This window comes from Schistocerca americana, unplaced genomic scaffold, assembly GCF_021461395.2.
Source record: "Schistocerca americana isolate TAMUIC-IGC-003095 unplaced genomic scaffold, iqSchAmer2.1 HiC_scaffold_681, whole genome shotgun sequence".
Lineage (NCBI taxonomy): Eukaryota > Metazoa > Arthropoda > Insecta > Orthoptera > Acrididae > Schistocerca > Schistocerca americana.
Genome location: NW_025726436.1, coordinates 55,001 through 62,500, shown reverse-complemented (window position 1 = coordinate 62,500; position 7,500 = coordinate 55,001). Strand labels below are relative to the sequence as shown.

Here is a 7,500-nt window from a genome sequence, read left to right as displayed (position 1 = left end):
ACACCGACGGGCGGTGAACCAACAGCGTGGGACACAAATCCAACTACGAGCTTTTTAACCGCAACAACTTTAATATACGCTATTGGAGCTGGAATTACCGCGGCTGCTGGCACCAGACTTGCCCTCCAATAGATACTCGTTAAAGGATTTAAAGTGTACTCATTCCGATTACGGGGCCTCGGATGAGTCCCGTATCGTTATTTTTCGTCACTACCTCCCCGTGCCGGGAGTGGGTAATTTGCGCGCCTGCTGCCTTCCTTGGATGTGGTAGCCGTTTCTCAGGCTCCCTCTCCGGAATCGAACCCTGATTCCCCGTTACCCGTTACAACCATGGTAGGCGCAGAACCTACCATCGACAGTTGATAAGGCAGACATTTGAAAGATGCGTCGCCGGTACGAGGACCGTGCGATCAGCCCAAAGTTATTCAGAGTCACCAAGGCAAACGGACCGGACGAGCCGACCGATTGGTTTTGATCTAATAAAAGCGTCCCTTCCATCTCTGGTCGGGACTCTGTTTGCATGTATTAGCTCTAGAATTACCACAGTTATCCAAGTAACGTGGGTACGATCTAAGGAACCATAACTGATTTAATGAGCCATTCGCGGTTTCACCTTAATGCGGCTTGTACTGAGACATGCATGGCTTAATCTTTGAGACAAGCATATGACTACTGGCAGGATCAACCAGGGAGCTGCGTCAACTAGAGCTGAGCAGCCGGCCGCCCGGGAGTGTGTCCCGGGGGCCCGCGCGAACACGCAAGCGTCCGCTCAATTATTCTGCAAACAGGAGGAGGCTGAGCTCCCCTGCACAATACACCTCGAAACCCTCTCAGGTCCCGGCGGCGCGCAGCGCCGTCCTAAGTACTTGGTCGGGTTCGAGAGAGGCGCAATCGCCCGGAGTTTGGCGAGTAGACGCTTTAGGTGCGACCACCCGTGCTCCCAACTGAGCTTGCCGCTGCCGACAGAGGCCCAGGAGCGTGCTGTCGTGGCATTGCCGGCGGGAGACAACACGCGCCACCTACGGTGACCGGCAGCTCCAACGCCAGCGCCACAGAAGGACAAAAGCCCCACTTGGGTGCCGAAGCGAACTCTCCCAGCACAGCGCACGCGCCAACACGTCCGCACAGCTGCGATACAAACCACCTGCGAGAACCGCAGAGGCGACCGAGCAGCAGACGGCGTCGCGGCGCCGAGCGCCGGGCGGCGGCGCATCCTCAGCGCACACAGTCCTCAATCGGACCAGCACACTGCAGATGTCCACCGCGCTTCGCACCGGGCCCGCGAGGACCTACTTTGGCCGCACGGCGCCGCGTGCAGGGTGCGCCGGCGCGCAGCTGCGCCGCCTGCCGCCTCCGTCGGCCGGCGCGCCTGCCACTGGCCGCCCCCACCAGCCGGCTGTAGCGCGTGCGCCCACGCACCGCGCGGCCAGCACGCCGGGAGGCCCCCCCTCACCGGCCGGGGACGGTCCCACCCAGCCACCGCCGCGTATCGCTTCACACCCAGATGCCATTCACGTTCGTGGGCATGGTGGGTATCGCTGGAACAACCGGTTGGTAGCTCAACCGATCGTCGCCATCACTGATTCACCTCTAGCGAGAACAACCGCACCACAACGGTTTACCAGTTGTTCATTTGCATAACGTCACCAGCAAACGTAGGCGTCCATCGCCATTTGCAAATTCAACGATTGTTGCATGCCTGTGTCAGGTGTCACGACACACTATGTCTGCCCACATACACGCAACAACATGTGCACGCTTCGCGAACACGTGGAAGGTGGCCCCCGTACGTATGCGATGTCCATTGCGCGAACGACTGTCAACCGGCCTCTGTCGCATGTCGCAGATGTGGAACGCAGTGCACCATGCTATCACGGTGTGTGAGAAGAGACGACTACGTCTGACAACACGCGCCACTACATCAACAGACGGCTCATGCTGATCGCCATCCAGGGCATACCACACTGCAATCCAGCTCTTATAGGGAGACGACACGTAGCTGAGTGCACAACATTTGGACCGCATGGTTCGCCGTTGTTGGCGCAGTCGTTGTACGGTCACATGTACCACGATGTATCATTCAGTACATGAGGACCAATGTGCAGTACAGTGTGTGATTTGGACGTACAACATCAGCGGACAGTTGACACAGGCCGTACCACAGCGTAGGCTAAGTGCTTCGCACATGCGAATGCCAATGAACAACTGCAAATGCCAATGAACAACTGCAAAGGGCATTGAGCATGTACGTCCTGCTGCCATCCACATTACAGTGTATAGCTGCAAGGTGTTTAACATGAAGCGATACACTGGGGACCGGGCAGTGCGAGTAGCAAACTATATTGCGGGGGTTGCAGTTAGGCAACACTACACTAATTTAACGCGTCGTATGACAATTACAGAGCAGGTTAAGGCCCAACGTGTGTTGGGTTAAGGCCCAACGTGTGTTGGGTTAAGGCCCAACGTGTGTTGGGTTAAGGCCCAACGTGTGTTGGGTTAAGGCCCAACGTGTGTTGGGTTAAGGCCCAACGTGTGTTGGGTTAAGGCCCAACGTGTGTTGGGTTAAGGCCCAACGTGTGTTGGGTTAAGGCCCAACGTGTGTTGGGTTAAGGCCCAACGTGTGTTGGTTTAAGGCCCAACGTGTGTTGGGTTAAGGCCCAACGTGTGTTGGGTTACGTTAAGGGGCAATGTGGGTTACGTTAAGGGGCAATGTGGGTTACGTTAAGGGGCAATGTGGGTTACGTTACGGCGCAATATAGGTTACGTTACGGCGCAATATAGGTTACGTTAAGGCGCAATATCGGTTACGTTAAGGCGCAATACAGGTTACGTTAAGGCGCAATACAGGTTACGTTAAGGCGCAATACAGGTTACGTTAAGGCGCAATACAGGTTACGTTAAGGCGCAATACAGGTTACGTTAAGGCGCAATGCAGGTTACGTTAAGGCGCAATACAGGTTACGTTAAGGCGCAATACAGGTTACGTTAAGGCGCAATACAGGTTACGTTAAGGCGCAATACAGGTTACGTTAAGGCGCAATACAGGTTACGTTAAGGCGCAATACAGGTTACGTTAAGGCGCAATACAGGTTACGTTAAGGCGCAATACAGGTTACGTTAAGGCGCAATACAGGTTACGTTAAGGCGCAATACAGGTTACGTTAAGGCGCAATACAGGTTACGTTAAGGCGCAATACAGGTTACGTTAAGGCGCAATACAGGTTACGTTAAGGCGCAATACAGGTTACGTTAAGGCGCAATACAGGTTACGTTAAGGCGCAATACAGGTTACGTTAAGGCGCAATACAGGTTAGGTTAAGGCGCAATACAGGTTAGGTTAAGGTACGACATAGGTTAGGTTAAGGTACGACATAGGTTAGGTTAAGGTACGACATAGGTTAGGTTAAGGTACGACATAGGTTAGGTTAAGGTACGACATAGGTTAGGTTAAGGTACGACATAGGTTAGGTTAAGGTACGACATAGGTTAGGTTAAGGTACGACATAGGTTAGGTTAAGGTACGACATAGGTTAGGTTAAGGTACGACATAGGTTAGGTTAAGGTACGACATAGGTTAGGTTAAGGTACGACATAGGTTAGGTTAAGGTACGACATAGGTTAGGTTAAGGTACGACATAGGTTAGGTTAAGGTACGACATAGGTTAGGTTAAGGTACGACATAGGTTAGGTTAAGGTACGACATAGGTTAGGTTAAGGTACGACATAGGTTAGGTTAAGGTACGACATAGGTTAGGTTAAGGTACGACATAGGTTAGGTTAAGGTACGACATAGGTTAGGTTAAGGTACGACATAGGTTAGGTTAAGGTACGACATAGGTTAGGTTAAGGTACGACATAGGTTAGGTTAAGGTACGACATAGGTTAGGTTAAGGTACGACATAGGTTAGGTTAAGGTACGACATAGGTTAGGTTAAGGTACGACATAGGTTAGGTTAAGGTACGACATAGGTTAGGTTAAGGTACGACATAGGTTAGGTTAAGGTACGACATAGGTTAGGTTAAGGTACGACATAGGTTAGGTTACGGTACGACATAGGTTAGGTTACGGTACGACATAGGTTAGGTTACGGTACGACATAGGTTAGGTTACGGTACGACATAGGTTAGGTTACGGTACGACATAGGTTAGGTTACGGTACGACATAGGTTAGGTTACGGTACGACATAGGTTAGGTTACGGTACGATATAGGTTAGGTTACGGTACGATATAGGTTAGGTTAAGGTACACATTGTTGTAAGGAAAGGTTTAATGGGGGGCGGGGCGGGGCGGCCGGTTTGTTGATTGTGATTATAGTAAGTGGATGCCTGCGGCATCATCTGATTTGCCACGTCAGGATGCACCTTTGGCTCATGACAGGCGGCGCTCTCATTCCATGCTTGTGGCAGACCTGTGTCTTTCATTCCTGCCATTGTTTGTGTGCTGTGAGAGGAGGCAGTATTGTGATGTTGGGTGCACCCCTGTGTAGGACATGTGTGGGTGTTGGTGGCTTGGCTGAGCAATGGTGGTTGTCGGGTGGGTGGGATATTCTGTTTTCTGAGTGGACCTCCCAGTCTGGTTATGACAGTGTGGATTGTCTAATGTGGCGGAGAGGATGCACTGGGTGTTGTTCCATGCTGGTGCTTACATATTGTCTGTGTGCGTGTTACAGGCAGAGAGTAGTGCGTGATAAGGGTGTGTGGCTGACGTGTGGTTGTGATTGTGAGCAGAGTCTTTCAGCATGTATACGGACAGTTGTATACATTATCTGTATTCTGATGGCTCTATCTATTACTAATCAGCGCCGTGTATACGTTTAATCCGGTTCCAGTCGAAACTGTTGTATCTCTGTACATTAGTGACACGGCGAGCCCGCTATGTAGTTACTCGTCTCGGCAGCTTCCACCGGTGTATGGCAAATGATTATAAGGAATCAGTCTAGTCGTCAATACCGATGGTGTGACGTCACATGTCTGGGGTGGGGGACGCTGCGCCCTTCCGGTGGGTCATGGCCTAGAAAGACTCTTCCCACGCAGGGGGGCGTGGACTGTCATTGACTCTTCCAGGTAATATACTTGCCGTACGTTCTTGCGACTGCGAGTGCAACGCTCACCGGTACCGACATGGATGGAGCGCCTCCTAGCTGACCGCTCAGCATCGGCATTCGTACAGAGAGCAACGCGGTCGCGTCTCTAGCTCGTAACTGGTACAGCCCGCAGCTCATGTATAGGGACAGCGGGAATGTCGCATATTGGAGATAACTCTTTTTTTTTTTTTTTTTTTTTTTTTTTTCTTTATTGTAATTTGGACACCCCATACAAGGTGGGCTGGCAGCGGAACAGTGTACTCCGCTCTTCAGCCATAAGCAGTACAAGAAAAAAGAAAGGGAGACAGACAAGTAACAGAATGGCGGTTAAAAAACAGGAGATACAATAGTTAAAAAACATGAAGCCGTTCACACTTGACGAAACAAACAAGAAAAACCGTCGGCACTGGGCACAAACACTGACGAGGTAGATGACACACGTGAACGAAGGAGCGTGGACGGCGAAAAACACTGAGGCACAGACACGACGGCACAGACACTAATCCGAGGGCGATGATCTCCGGCGCGCGAAAGTTCACGATGCGTGTGCGAGTCCGGGGACCTGCCAAGAGAGGAGGAGGAGGAGGAGGAGGAGGAGGAGGAGGAGGAGGAGGAGGGGGAGAGGGAAAGCGAGAGGGGAGAGCAGGGACGCCACGGGCTGGGGAAAGAGGGGGGAGAGAGGAAGGGGGAGGGGAAGCCCGGAAGAAGAGGGGTGGAGGGAGGGGATGGGGGAAAAGGAGAGAGAAGGGAAGGGAAGAGAAAGGAGGGAGGGTGCCGCAGGGAAAGGACACCAGGAGGGAGGGGGGGCAGGGTCAAAGTTGATAGGAGGGGTAGATGGAGGGGACGAGGACATCATCAGGGAGAGGGAGCTGGCGGAAACCACCTTGGGAGAGGGTAAGGAGGGTGGAGAGATGGAGACCGGGTGGGACATGGGAGTACAGGCGCGGCAGCGGGCGGGGGTGGGAGAGGATCGGGGAGACGAGCGGGTGAGGAGGATCGAGTTGACGGGAGGTGTAGAGGATTCGTAGCCTTTCGAGGAAGAGGAGGAGGTGGGGGAAGGGGATAAGGTCATACAGGATCCGCGTGGGGGAAGGGAGACGGATGCGATAGGCAAGGCGGAGAGCATGGCGTTCAAGGATTTGGAGGGATTTATAAAAGGAAGGGGGGGCGGAGATCCAGGCTGGATGGGCGTAACAGAGGATAGGGCGGATGAGTGACTTATAGGTGTGGAGGATGGTGGAGGGGTCCAAACCCCACGTTCGGCCGGAAAGGAGCTTGAGGAGACGGAGTCGGGAACGTGCCTTGGCTTGGATTGTCTGGAGATGGGGAGTCCAGGAGAGGCGACGGTCGAGGGTGACGCCAAGGTACTTAAGGGTGGGGGTGAGAGCGATGGGACGGCCATAAACGGTGAGATAGAAATCAAGGAGGCGGAAGGAGGGAGTGGTGTTGCCTACAATGATCGCCTGGGTTTTGGAAGGATTGACCTTGAGCAACCACTGGTTGCACCAAGCGGTGAACCGGTCAAGATGGGATTGGAGAAGGCGTTGGGAGCGTCGCAGGGTGGGGGCAAGGGCAAGGAAGGCGGTGTCATCGGCAAACTGGAGAAGGTGGACAGGGGGTGACGGCGGCGGCATGTCCGCCGTGTACAACAAGTACAGAAGGGGGGATAGGACGGAGCCTTGGGGCACACCGGCGGAGGGGAAAAAGGTGTAGGAATCGGTGTTATGGATGGTGACATAGGAAGGACGGCGGGAGAGAAAGGAACCGATCAGACGAACGTAGTTAATGGGAAGGGCGAAGGTTTGGAGCTTGAAGAGGAGACCGGAATGCCATACGCGGTCATATGCGCGTTCGAGGTCAAGAGAGAGGAAGATTGCGGAGCGACGGGAATTGAGCTGTTCGGAAAGGAGATGAGTGAGGTGAAGGAGAAGATCGTCGGAAGAGAAGGACGGCCGAAAGCCACACTGGGTAACGGGGAGGAGGCGGTGCTGGCGGAGATGCTGGTGGATGCGGCGGGTGAGGATAGATTCCAGGACCTTGCTGAAGACCGAGGTAAGGCTGATGGGACGGTAGGAGGAGACGGCGGACGGCGGTTTGCCAGGTTTGAGGAACATGAGGATACGGGAGGTTTTCCACAGGTCGGGGTAGTAACCGGTGGACAGGACTACATTGTAGAGCCTGGCCAGGGTGGAGAGAAAAGAGACAGGAGCTTCACGAAGGTGACGGTAGGTAACACGATCGTGACCAGGAGCGGTGTTGCGTTTGGTGCGGAGTGTATCGATGAGATCCTGTGTGGTGATGGGGGCATTAAGGTCCGTGTGTGGAATGTTGTCCAAGTACTGGAAACCAGGAGCGAGGGGAGGGACAGAGGTGTCAGTTCGATCGCGGATATCTGGGAAGAGGGAGTAATCGAAC

The 7,500-nt window shown here is 53.5% G+C and overlaps 1 non-coding gene across 1 annotated transcript in view; it reads right to left on the bottom strand.

Moving 5' to 3' along the window:
- Positions 1-692, bottom strand: part of LOC124589064 — a 1,910-nt gene extending 1,218 nt beyond the window's left edge. The window contains exon 1 of the ribosomal RNA XR_006975963.1: positions 1-692. This exon is cut by the window's left edge and continues 1,218 nt beyond it. This is a non-coding gene — a ribosomal RNA (small subunit ribosomal RNA).
- Between the last annotated feature and the right edge of the window lie 6,808 nt (positions 693-7,500).